Source organism: Tympanuchus pallidicinctus, unplaced genomic scaffold, assembly GCF_026119805.1.
Source record: "Tympanuchus pallidicinctus isolate F22 unplaced genomic scaffold, pur_lepc_1.0 scaffold10, whole genome shotgun sequence".
Taxonomy (NCBI): domain Eukaryota; kingdom Metazoa; phylum Chordata; class Aves; order Galliformes; family Phasianidae; genus Tympanuchus; species Tympanuchus pallidicinctus.
Genome location: NW_026294619.1, coordinates 9,290,216 through 9,303,664, shown reverse-complemented (window position 1 = coordinate 9,303,664; position 13,449 = coordinate 9,290,216). Strand labels below are relative to the sequence as shown.

The 13,449-nt window shown below is 34.6% G+C and overlaps 1 long non-coding RNA gene across 2 annotated transcripts; it reads left to right on the top strand.

The window, feature by feature from the left end:
• The first annotated feature begins 2,208 nt into the window (after positions 1-2,208).
• LOC128091295 (uncharacterized) lies at positions 2,209-13,196 on the top strand. Of its 2 annotated transcripts, none has more exons than XR_008211334.1 (3): positions 2,209-2,247; positions 9,611-9,710; positions 11,976-13,196. It is a non-coding gene; the product is annotated as an uncharacterized LOC128091295 (long non-coding RNA). The 2 variants fall into 2 exon arrangements; XR_008211342.1 differs by lacking the exon at positions 11,976-13,196 and adding an exon at positions 10,853-10,886.
• The last annotated feature ends 253 nt before the right edge of the window (positions 13,197-13,449 follow it).

Here is a 13,449-nt window from a genome sequence, read left to right as displayed (position 1 = left end):
AGGGCAAATTGCATTTTAGGATGCATTAAATATTGCATAGTCAGCCAGTCAAAATAAGTGTTTCTCCCACATTATTTAGCATTGGTGTGGACTCACCGTAAATACTGTGTGTGTTTCTGGGCATCATAATATAGAAAAGATGTTGAGATATGTGAATATACCTGAGAATATTTGTAGGTCCATTCCAGTCTAACTGTTTAAAAAAGTATCTTTTAAGCCATCTGTAGTGTGTTTAAAGAGTTTCAAAATATGCAGAAAAGTCTTTGTTTCACCAGTTCTACTTTAAAACTTCAAAGTAGAATGTGAAGCTTTGCTGATTAGTAAGAAATGTCTGATTCTGCTGTTACACAAAAGAGTAAGGTTGGACTTGCAACTATTGTGCAGTATTTGAAAATCAGGGTGTAGTCCGCTTAGAAGTATGAAGTAAATTGACCATGAAGCAATAAAAAAAAAAAAAGGCTAAGACATGATTGATTATGATTAATAATAATATGTTATGGTCATAGGATATACTCAGAATGGGTCTGGAATTAGAATCTGCTAATGAATTTGCTGCTGTTCTATTTGGCCAACTCATATTTTAATGAAACAAAATTTATTAACAGCTAGCTTCTTTAAAAGGTGATGAGTGTATTGTATAAGTAATTCCAAGGCAGGACATCAATCTCTTAAATATTATCACGTTTTTGCTGCTTTCTCTAGAAGTTCCTTGAGAAAAAGAAAAGCTAACTTTTATGTTTGGGGAATGGTGGAAGAAGAAGGAAGGAAAGAAAGATTAGCAAAGTAACTACTTCTTTATGAGGTATAAACCTTAGCTTTGAATGACCATTTTTTCTACAATTTTCTACAATTACAATTTAGAACATCTGTATCTGATCCATGGTCCACCTGCAATCCAAGAAAAATAATAATGCAGCCCCACAAGATCATAAACTTTCAACACTGTTATGTGGTTTTCACCAGTGTTTTTTGTGAGTTGATAGTGTGCAGTTTGAGCACAGTTTGAGCACAGGCTGTGTGAACCATAGTGGAATGCTATGGAGCCTGCCTCACACTCAGTCCATTTGAAAACTGCGTGTTACACATCACGTGCACTTTTGTCACTTGATGAATAAGACATATTGATAATAATTTTTCATCCTGAAGGTAGCAAGTGGTGGAAAAAATATTTTATGGTTTGCAAAATGAAATCAAGACATTTAAAGAATCAAAAGGAAAATTTGTGCCAGAACATGAAGATGATAAATGGCTCATAGATTTTGCATTTTTGGAGGATTTGACCATTTAGCTAATTGAGTTAAATGTGTTTTCAAGGTGGCAACCAATGTATCTGTGCTGTGTTTCAAACCATAAAGCATTTGAAAACAAAACAAACTATAGCAAGCTATGGCAAATAATATTATGCATTTTGATATGTTGTCTAAATGTAGCCCTGTGAACAACGGAAAATATGTAGCCTTGTTTTCCATTCTAATAAATAAGTTTCAAGATTTCTGAAAAAATCTTCAATGTTTTGGTATATCTGTGACTCCATTCCTGATTGATATAAGTACATTACCTGCAAATTTTCAAATGGAATGTATAGAGTTTCAATCAGACTTTCAACTAAAAACTTGATCATGTTTCTTTACTAGATTTTTATAATACCTGTCTTATCAGAGAAAAATATCCCTTGCTTCACAATCACACCTTATTGTCACTTTTCGGTAGTACATACGTTTGTGACTTACTATTTCCAAGCATGAAGAATAGTATGTGTAAAATTAGATTAAAAAGTCTCTGGACACTTTGACAGCTTACTAAAAATTGTAACCACTTGCATTAAATGACTTATTTATGCATTAGTTTCACGAAAACAAGGTAAAATATGCCACTAATTTTGTTTTTGTTGCTAACTTTATATGTTTTAATAAAAATAAAAAGTATTGTTACTTATATGTTAAATATGCCATGCATTTTATATGTGGCACCAGTTCTTCACTCAGTGCAGCCCAGGCAAGTCAAAACACTAGATGCTCACGTGTATGGGAATTGCTGAATCACAGCCTGAACCTCTGATTGATCACCTGAGGCAAGCAATGTGTCAGCCATGGGAGCACAGGTGAAGGCAATTCTCCTGTGCTGCTGGAAGGGGGTGGAGCCTGGCTCCATCTTTCCTAGACCTATTTAAGAGCTGGCTGCCAGTGAGGAGGAAACTCTTCTGGAGATCTGCTCTGCTGGAGTTTTGGAAGTGAGCCTAGGATAGGGGTAAGGGTCCGTTCTGTTTTTGCTATTGTTACCTGCTTTGCCTAACTCTCTTGTTTACTTCACAATTATAACATCTTAATATTCATTTATTGTACGCTTATGGTTTGGAAGATTGCATTACAATGATAGGATGCTTGGGACTCTTAGCTTCACCAGCAGAGGATCAGACAAGATTTTAGATAAAAATTCATTGACATTATGGTTGTCAAACACTAAAACAGTTTTCTAGTGCTGTGGTTGGTGCCCTGTTCCTGTCAGCATTCAGAAGACCTTTGTACAATGCACTCAGCAAAGTGCTTTAGTTTTTGGTTAGCCCTGAAAAGGTAGTTGGGCTCAACCTTTGCAGTTCTCTTCCAACTAAACGTTTATATCTTATTCCAAATCAAATCTTTACTGATATCTATTCAATTGCATTGTAATCTTTGTGATTATGAGTGTACTGGCTGGTATGAATTAGGAATTTTGCAACTGGAGTTGAAGATACATATGGAGGCCTACAATATAAACGGCAATATATTGAATACTTCTGTAGTATAATGATTTTATGCTTGGCTAGTCTGTAGGAGAACTTAATACATGAAAGGAACAGAGCTGCTAATGTTATTATAGCAGGGTTTTTAATGTGAGGAAGATTAAACAGGGAGAACTTTAAATGAAACAACTGTTGGAAAAAGCAGACAAGATTTTGAGCCAAGTCTTTATTCTGGATCTTCAGCCATAGGTACGGGCTTCTTTGCTGTATGCTGAATGAAGAAAGTACAATATTAATATGTAACACAAAACTTGCAAGCAAACAAGGAATTGTAGAACAGCAGTAACAACTACTGACTTTTTGTGTATCCCTATTAATTGTTCTTGGTTGTTAATATAATATGTTGATAGTTTGCAGAGTGAGATCTACTGTCTTCTTCAGTAAAGTAGATGAAACCGGAGTAGCCATCTCTGCTCTAAAGTGTTTGTGTGAATACATATATTTATTGGTGACTATTTTATACCTCGTGTGTCCACAGCATGAGTTATTATACTGGATAAGAGTGAAGATGACATAAGATACGAAGATGACAAATATTGCTAGATGTATATGAATGTTTACATTGAGTTAATGCTTTAATCTTTTTTATCTCAATCTAAACTGTAGTTGCCCTGCTAAGGTGGATCAGAATAGCACATTAGCTTGAAACAGTAAAGTGGGAAGTGACAACTGAGTGGAGCCCACAGAAGGAATATATTTATGAAGTGTGGGATTTTTTTCTATAATTAAGTTGATATTTGAACAACAACCCCCAAGACTATCTAGGCTCTGTAGAGTGGCCGTGGGACATTTGGTCAGAAGATTCGCAGTGAAGAGCTGTAACATACACCCAAATGTCAGTATGCAGCACTGTACCTTAGAACAGTGCTAGAGAAGTTCTCTGGAGATAGATCAAGTTTTGGAGAGGAAGAACACTTTTGCAAAGTTTAGCTTGTTATGTGGAGAAGGATTAATAGCTGCATTTCAGTTAGATAAAGCAACGTGCACTTCTGTAACTCCCAAGAGAAAAATCCAGAACTAGTACAGTGCCATCACCTCCCCTCATCTCAGCATGGCAATATTTTCAGGAAAGTTAACTATAGATCTTAATATTCCTTAGGAGAAAGATGAGATCATTGCTTGGACACTGTCTCCTCAGGTAAATGAGGATACATTGATAAAAACTGAACAGTAAAAGACTGTTACTTTAGGTGGCCTATTTTAAAAATAAGATTTTGAAAGTTCATTTAACAAGCAGAGAAATCTTGCATATTATTTCCACTTATGTTCTGAAACAGTGACATTTCGGAATGGAGAAATGTTTAGTCTAGATATATTTCTGGCAATCATTTTCCTTAACGAAAGAATAAATTTGCAGTTAACCTTGGATTGTAAAAGAGTATTATTAAAAACTTTCTGAAACCCAAGAATTACCAGAGTATTTCGTATACTAGCTACTTGCTAATAAATAATATGAAACCTGTGTTCAAATGAAATACACGCACTGGCAGTGAAAGCTTTCTAATTTTTTTCAGGGACTTCCTGTTCTCTGATGTAATACAGGCTTCGAACCAATTTTGACTTTATTGTAACTCCTGATCAAAGTACTTATGTTCCTTTATAAAAATATTTAGATCTAAATCCAATTTATATGCATGGTGAGGAACTGAGTAAAGAGCAACAATTAATCCCATTAAAGTTTTACATCATTCCATTTAGGTTTTACCACTATCTTACAGGTGACGAATACAAGGACGAAAGTATTGTCTTTTACACAGGGGAAGAAGAGCAGGCATTGGAGGCCTTAAGAGGCTGTGAGATAGCTATATTAACAAAAATGGTAGCTGTGTAGTGGAGAATAGGAAGAGGTGAAGAAAGACCCTGAAGTATGTTAATCTGAAATGCCAAAGCTGACTCAGTACCTCACGGTATTATACATCAAAAGGTTTAACGGAGCTGACTGGACTGAAACGTGACTTTATAGAAACCTAAGCTTGCTTTAAGTTTGGTGATTAGGATGAACAAGATAACGTAAAAAAATTTTAGTGAGAGAAACTCTAAAATACTTTTTGATGATAAAATGATGGAACTAAATTGTAGATTTCAAAGTTGTAACGCTACTCATCTACATCTTCCTTCCTCTTTAATTTCAGTATTTGAGAACTTCGCTGCTGTATCTCAGTGAAATTATAATGTGTTTCTGACAAGTTTAGGTAAATGTTTTGTTCAGAATATAGGTGACTTTCAATGTTATCTAATCTGGGTGGCCAGTTGCAGGATGAAAAGTAAAACATGCTTACAGACTTGTGAACTGATTGAGGTTAGAGACTCTGGAGGTCATATTGTCCAACCAACATGCTCAAGCAGGGCCCTGAAGCCCATCTTATGAACGTTAATAACAGTAGTATGAATTTGATTATATTAGGCAATGGATACATAATTTCAGAATTTAACATAAGTTAATGCTAATGAGTTTGCTTCTCACTTTTTTTCCCAAGAAAAATAATTTTCCACTGACTCCAGACTTCAAGAATTAAAATAACTTTGTTTTGTCTCTTTCTGTTGTCTCCTCACAAACGCAGGTGCCTTCAATGTCATATAAAATATTTGTGTTTGTTTAAAAAAAAAAAAAGCATAAGAAAATATTTCTAGACATTAGGGATTGTAAATTTATAGTTTAATGAAGTTGGAAGGAGTAATGGAATTAATATTGAGATATATTGGTATTCTCTTTTGTGAAATTTCTACTGTACACTGAGATACAAGAAATTAAAACTTAACCCTTGAAAATTTAAGGTATTCTCATTTGAGTTATTAATATGCATCTAGTTTGGAGAAGAATTTGGTTGGAAGAAGCATGAGCATACAGAAACTCTTCCATTTCGACATCAGCTGTAAATAAAGCAGAGCTTTAATTTGGAAGGAACTGCTTAATTTGTCTTGGGCTCCTCTCTTTGTCATTGTTTCTTATGTTATGCTTGCATTGAAAACACACTGAAAATGAGTAAATTGCAAGTATACTGCAATGAGCTGTGGGCAGTGACAAGAGATTTTTTGGTTCTGCTGCAGTATAAAGAAAGAAATGAGTGGTTAGAAAAATGAACTTTCACAGGTGATGGAAGAATGAATGCAGAGAATGAATAAGGTAACCATAAAATTGTGTAAAGACCTTCTGTGCTGTAAAGTTTCCAAGTCCAGACTGCTTCTCTAGCAAGCCCATAAACTTTTTTTTTGGTAGCTCATTAGCCTCTAACTCAAACTAATAAAACAAGAAAATTATTAATTATTAGATACTGGGCTGCCTATCCTGTAATACTTACAGTTTTTCAAGCCTCCATTACTCTGCAAGGCACTTCAATTTAGATCTGGAGGACATTCAGCTTTTGTAAACATTACTAAGTATTTTAAATCACTTTTAAAATGCTTTTTTTAAAAATAAAGGATGTATGCTCTTTTTGGCATGTTTTTGTGTTTTAGTGATGGGAAACTGGAATACTGTTTGTGGTGCACATGTGGAGATGCAGTCTTTGTATGTCTAATTTGAACAGGGTTGAACTAAAACTTTGCTTTCTCAGAGTAGCTGAAGATGTCTGTTCTCTTCTGGAAATATTTCCCTTAAGTTCCATTTACTGATTTTGCTGAAATAGTGAAACATGAAATTGAAATATCATTCACATTATCATTTAAAAAAAAAAAAAAAAAAAAAAAAAAAAAAAAAAAAAAAAAAACACATTTTGTTGAAACAAAAATGCCTTTTCTACTTTTAAAATGGCAGTAATTGATATGACATCCCACAGGTTTTTTTTCAATAAGCTTTCTACTGTTTGCTTGAAAAGGATATGGAACATAAGTGATGCTTACAATTTTTCCAGCTTTTTTTCATCACATCTGTAGGACAGAGAACTTGAAACCTTGTCTAAGATGGAAGCATCAACTTAAGTGATCAGTTCTCTGCTCTCCTTGTCCTTTCCTCAGGTTTCCATGGTGCTAACTAGAGAAAATAAAATTAAAAACAAATAAATTAATGTGTATTTTTTTATTATTACCTCAATCCTGACAGACATTGGCCTTGATGTTTTATAGTTTCATAAACCTAAGAGATTTTATGTTAGTGTTTCTGGTAATTTTACAGCAGTAACATTTGCAATAGTTGTACACGACTACTTCAGACAAAAACAAACCTCGACTCCTTTTTTTCTTTCTATTTAGAGTATGACTCAGTCATAAGTACTGAGCTGGAAAAGGAAATTGTTTTTTCTTACTGCAATTTTTTTTATTTCAATCAAGCATAAGCCACAATTAAGCTGTATTTTGAAGAATGCATCAATTCAGGGGTAATGGTAGAGCTTCTGAGAATATAGAATTCCTCAATCTCTAGTGCCGTACTGAAATTTCTTTCATCTTTTAGATTTCTTACATATAATTGCAGATTAGGTAACAACTATAGTAAGTAGCTTGAAGTTGCATAGGAGGAACAGAATTAAATGTGTCAGACTTGGCTTCTTATTTCTACGCAGGTAATTAGAATTAGGTTTCATTTCTCAAATTAATAGGTGAAATTTGGACTTTCTATTCATAGTGGTTGAACAACCTTTCATTCTGGACTTTCATGGGAACCCAAGCACTTCCTCATTTGCCTTTTTTGTGAAGAAATGAATTCCTGGATTTGGATTTAAACAAAATGAATCTATTCCCTGTTTACATGTGACAGCTGTGATTTCTCCTTTACTTGTACTGATCTTACGCTTTGCAGTTGTTTTGCTGTGTATGTACTGATAGGCTATTGGTACAACCACCACACATTTCAAGCATCTAACTGAAATCAGTTTCTAAATGATTTGCTGTCTACTTCTCTAATGTCCGTAAGAATCAAAAGCTTAAGCAGACCTTGATTAACTGAATATATCTCCAAAGTCAGAATGACTAATGTCACAGCTAAGTTTGAATTTCTTTATATTATCTTGCTAAAAAACAGACTGGATTCACAACCTTCTAATTGTCTATTGACAATATAGCTATATACGTTGCTGGCAGTTTAGGTAGTGTATGTAGGCTTGTGACATGGAAAGCATGATAACTAGTTGTGGTTTTAATAATGAGATATCTAGTCTCACTTTTAGATAAGCGAGAGCCTGAATGATGAATGAATTTGATGGTGACAGACAAAATTCAGTGATTTTTTTTTTTTTTTAATGGGGACACAACTTACATATAATAAAAAAAACATGTTTATACACGTACTTATATATACCTTTACATGATGTGAAAACTAAGTTTTTGTATGTGAAATCCCAGAATCAAAACAAAAATGAGAAAGGAAAAAGACCCTAAAATATACTTGTTTTTTTCAGTTTTCCATAAGCTTTATATATTGTAGCATAAATTTATATGGCAACAATTCAGGATCAGTTTAACTGCTGACCATGTTGCGAGGGAGCCAGAAAAATTTATAGCACTTAACCAGTTTGTCATTTTTTTGCAAAGCATAAACATTTGAAGGTACTGAGATTCTTGGAGTCTAATATAAGTCTTAACAAAAATAAACTGTTTCCTGTTATTTTAATAAATCTTTGCCCCATAAATAACACAGAAACTGTATGGTATTAATTACAGGTTAAAAAGTATAATGTCTGCTTTTCAAAATCCGGAAGTTATCAGTTTTACCATAGCTTCAGTATACTGAAATCCATATCTGTATTTTAACTGCTCATGTCTTCTAAAAGTAACACGATGGTGAATGTTTGGCGCTACTAATGTACATCTTGAGCTAAGGTTCAGCAGGTTTCCCATTCAGAAATGGAAAAGATTTTCAGTAATAATAGAGCTCTTAGTTCTAGCTGTGTAAAGGCAGTTAACTTCTGGGAGGTTCCACACAATTTTATGTTGAATGTAATTTTTCTGAAGCCCATCTAAGAGTAAAAATTAATTTGAAGATCTCCTAAAAGTCATGAGCTCATAGTCTGAGGACAGATCAGACAACAAAAGATGTGATGAAAATAATTACTAAGGTGTTTCTCTGCTGATAAACAGATAGAGAAATGGCAGTAGTTGGCTTAAGTCAAATATGTTATCTCATAGATATGCAGAACTCTCTCTACAGAAGCAATTTCACATGTTAAAGGCTTTCTTCAAAGATGTTTAAATTGCAAAATTCATTGTTCTTGGGGTTTCTTTGACATCCTTGCAGTTGTCCTGTGCCTACGTTTAGTAATTTTTATTAGTTCAGGTAAAGAAGAGGTAATGCATGGATTCTCCAATAAGTTTCAGTGAAGCAGATTTATATTTTGAAGATCCCAAATGCATAGTGAACTGCTTTCATAGTATGCAGTGCCACAGACAGGCTGAATGAGCAAGCTTTCTATCTCTGTCATGCAGGCAATAGGATGACTGGCCACTTTGAGGTCCTTGAATTATGTAGGAAATGCTAAAAGAAAGGAAACCCTTATGCACGGCACTGTAATGTAAATGTAAAATTCCTTTGGGTGTTTATCATTCAGGCAATCAGAATTGGTTAGGAGTCCACAAACTGAGAGATGAAAACAACTGCTATCTTGCCCTAGAGCTCCATCCAGCCATAAAGCCATGTTGCACCTCCTGCCCTTCTTTCAAGATATGAGGTGGAGCTACAGGGAAGCAGCTTCCAGCTGTGCGAGACAGGGAGACGCGGCTCCTTGGTGCGTGGTATTCAGATCAAGGCCTAGATTATGCATCCTGTGGAATCTACTGATGAGATAGATGGGTGGGAGAGGATTGGCAGGAAAACAAATGTATATTACAAAAATATTTTGGATGCAGTTGCATGCATTAAATCTTAAGGTTGTTAGTCACAGCTGACTCTTGACTCCTTTCCAGGTTTATTGAACCAGTTTGCCAGAGAAAAGCTCTGCAAATATAACTTCTGCATTAACATTGAAGGCACTTCCAAATTTCAATAGGGTAAACTGTTCACTAGGTAAGTAATCTTACAATTGCTAGAACTGGTTGTAAGACACTATTGGCTGATAGACCATGGCTGGAATTTGTGGATTAGTTCTCCTCAGTGCCATCCTATCAATGTCAGTTAGATTCTTCAGTTACGAGGAAGTTTTTCATCTTCGTTTTCTAGTGCCAGAAAATAAAGATAAGCCTCCATGCAAATCTATTTCATACCTTTTTATTTATCATCATTCTTCTCTGTATCTTACTATTTGTATTGTCTTGTAAAGGTAATTATGGTTCATAAATCCTTTCAGCAACTGAAAGTCAAATAACCATAAAAGCATACATTTGTCACTGTGCTTACCGTGCTTATAAAGTGGAAAATAATGGCAGTAGGGTGTTTGAAAAAAAGGAATTTAGAATTTATGTGACAGTTATGGTTTTATAGAGGCCAGCATTATTTTCCTTGTCTCAGACGCTTCTGAGAAGCATTTTTCCATGTAAATTAACTAAGACAGTACTTTATTTTGCCTGTAAATATATTCTTTCTCCATGGAATAGTTCCTAATGTCAAATAGCTGTAATACAGAATGCAGTGATAAGGGTTTAACATTTGCCTAAGTGCCATTGTAAATCTAGTTAGCTAGAGTTCTGGCCTTATGAAGTTTGCTTATGTGTAGTTTCACACTGTTATTCTTCTGGAAGTATGTAAAAGTGAGAATGATATAATTTGAGTAGTGAGAACAAATCTCCAAAAAATACTCAGCTATTCCCAAAGAAATTGTGGAGCCCTTTTTGCAGTACAGTGCTGTTGTTGCTCTTCTCAGCTCTCAAAATTATCACCTCTGAAAATACAGGAGAAATTGTTGCAATATTACAATAGTAAAGGCTAAATGTGCCAGGAATTGTACTCCATTTCTCATCATATGTAAGGATCAGTCTGGCATGCGTCATAGCCATAATATAGGAGGAAAGCTTTTTTAGGAAAAGAGAAACATCCAGTTCTATGAAATTGTAGATACTCTATATTGCTTCTTAAAATTGCTATTCTAGTATGCATGAGGTACAATGGAAACAGTTTTGATCTCCAAAAGAGACCAAAATCTGTTTGTTTGTTTGTTTTTTCCCCCAGTATCTTCTTTTTCCCGCAACACTTAACCAATTTTATTACTTCAGGTCTTTTCACTGACAAAAAGAAACGTGTAGACAGCTATGTTTAGGAGGTTTTTTTTTTGAGTGCTAATGTTTTAGAAGTTATTTGCACGAGCGCTTGCTGCTAATGCATAGCGAAAGAGAATGGGGACCTATCCACAAATGCACTTCCCAGCTGGATTTTGCTAGTTGATTTCCTCTGTGTAGGAAGAATAATTATAGCTTCCTGGTGTGCAGAACCCAGCAACAGTGGCTTTCAGATTTTTCTATGCTGAACGTAAAGTACCGGTGAGGTTACTCATAAAAGAGGCAGCAGGGATAATCTGTCTGTAGTCAAAGAAATTAGGAGAAGGAGATATGTGATTTTTTTTTTTTTTTTTTTTATATGCTTTTGAAAAGGACAATTTGAAGAATTATCTTTGTATGAAGCAAAAGATACAGTAAATAAATAACTTGGGGTATTTTGCTAAAGACTTTAATACCACCTTAATAGGGGAAGTATGTACATTCGTTGCATTGTGCTTATGTTTTGTGGGATGATATCTTGCTTTTGAAACTGCATTGTCTGTCTGGCATTCGTTATATAATGTGTTGTCAATCATAATACAGTTTTAGACAAGCCAAGTAGACATATGCTGCGCATTTAAAAAAAAGAAAAAAAAAAAAATTGAGGTTAAAATAAGCATCTTTATCTTTTTATTCTTTAATGTAAATCAGCTTGCCTATAGTCAGCTTCTAAATAGACATTTATTCAGGTATTAAGTTTGCTTTGATCATACACCTTTTTAGCTATCAGCTTTCTTAGGTAATTTAGATTTTTTAAAATACGTTAAATTTAATTATAAATCACTTTATATGATAAAACATAAAATATCATCTGACTGGTAAAGTGATAGTTGCAGATAACTATAATACTTCTCAAATGCAGATTGTGCACAGGAAGCCTGGGATAAAGGCAAATGGAGGGCTGGTCTTTTAAAAGAGAAAACAAGGAGCCACCAAATTATTACCCAGTCACACTCCTACTTTGATTCCCAGAGTGAATATAGTAGCAAATAATAGAACAATATATTTGTAAGCATGTGGACATTGGAAAGAACCATTATGTACTTGCCAGGAAACTTTAAGTACTCTCGTTTATTCACAGGACTGCTAAAGGACCTTCTACATAAAGAAGAAATAGTAGATGTCACTGAATACAACAGTTTTCCATGTTTCATATAACGTTGTATAACTGAGCTTGGGATGCAAGGAGTGAGAAATGGTAGTAATACAGAGTTGAATCCTCTTCAAATAGTTAGCCATCGAGAGACTGTTTCTCAGTGGTGTTAACAAAAGGTTTGTATTTGGAGTGGGTTTTAGCAAGGGTTTGATGTTTCAGTAATGATCTAAACAAGAGAAGAGACCTCATGTGTTAAACGATACCATCCAAAGCAGTTGGACTCAAATTAACACCTTTTGCAAATTGCTCCAAAAAAAAGTCAAACATGATTTTTTTTTCTGTTAGTAGGACAATTCCTCTTCTTTCGATTCCTCCAGTTTTCCTATCTTGAAATGTTGCTAGCAGCAAGTTTCTTGAAGTGTTTCTTTCACTTGTTGTTGCTTTTGTTGTGGTGTTTTTCCTTTGTTTCAAATTACTACTTTGGCTCAGTTTTACACCACTGCCATCACAAGAAGACATTTTTTAATTTATCATTTATTTACTAATTTTTTTCTTTTTTTTTTTTCCTGTTGGGGGAGGGAACAAAAACACAATCCAGTCTCTTCCATAACATTCAACACACAAATTCCTTGGCAGAATTGATGGGATTGGCTGATAGAGGTGCCTGAATATCAACTCTTTCAGCTTGTTTTGTGTGCAAGATTGGCATAGCCAGCTCTTCTGTCAAGACTGACAGCAGACAACTTCTATATAGGGAGTGTCTAAGTTGCTTGCTTCACTACCCTGTTAGCTATGCTGGAAACTATTAGTGGCTGAATCAGTCTCTTACTACAAAATGTTTTTCTAGCGTTTTAAGATGATATACAAAGCTTGTTATAAAATTCCTTAAATTTAAGTGTGTTTCCCTTTTGTGTTTTGTTTTAAGCTCAGATCATTTCATAGGAAGATGTTTCAAGCAAGCTAATGTTACTCATATTTTTTCTCTCTTTTTTTTTCTATTTCTTTCTCTAATTTTTTACCAAGCAAGCAGAGTAGTAGTTTACTCTGTTGATGAACTGATTAATGCAGTGGGCTACAATGATGTAGCCTTTACAAGGCATTTGCTTAAAGTCTGCCAAAAGAACCTCATGGATACTCTAGCATTCAAAGTGAAATATGGGGAGTGTGAAATGAAGCAGTCCCTTTCTCACCCATCTAAGCCTAGCTCTGGATCAGACCACAGATTTTTATCAGTGTTTGCTCTTAATTGTAATCTTGCTGTTTTCAGTCTTGTTTTTCCCTCTAAACTAGTAAATCAGATGTGAAAGCTAGAGTTACAACTTCATTTACCCTCAAATGTTTTCCTCGCTATCTTTTTTGCTTGCTGCTTCAAGTCTGTTTGTGGTAGAAAAGATAACAGATGTTTACTGTCTGATACTGTTTGTCCACATTAATCACTATTTGGGTTAAGAGCAGGGAA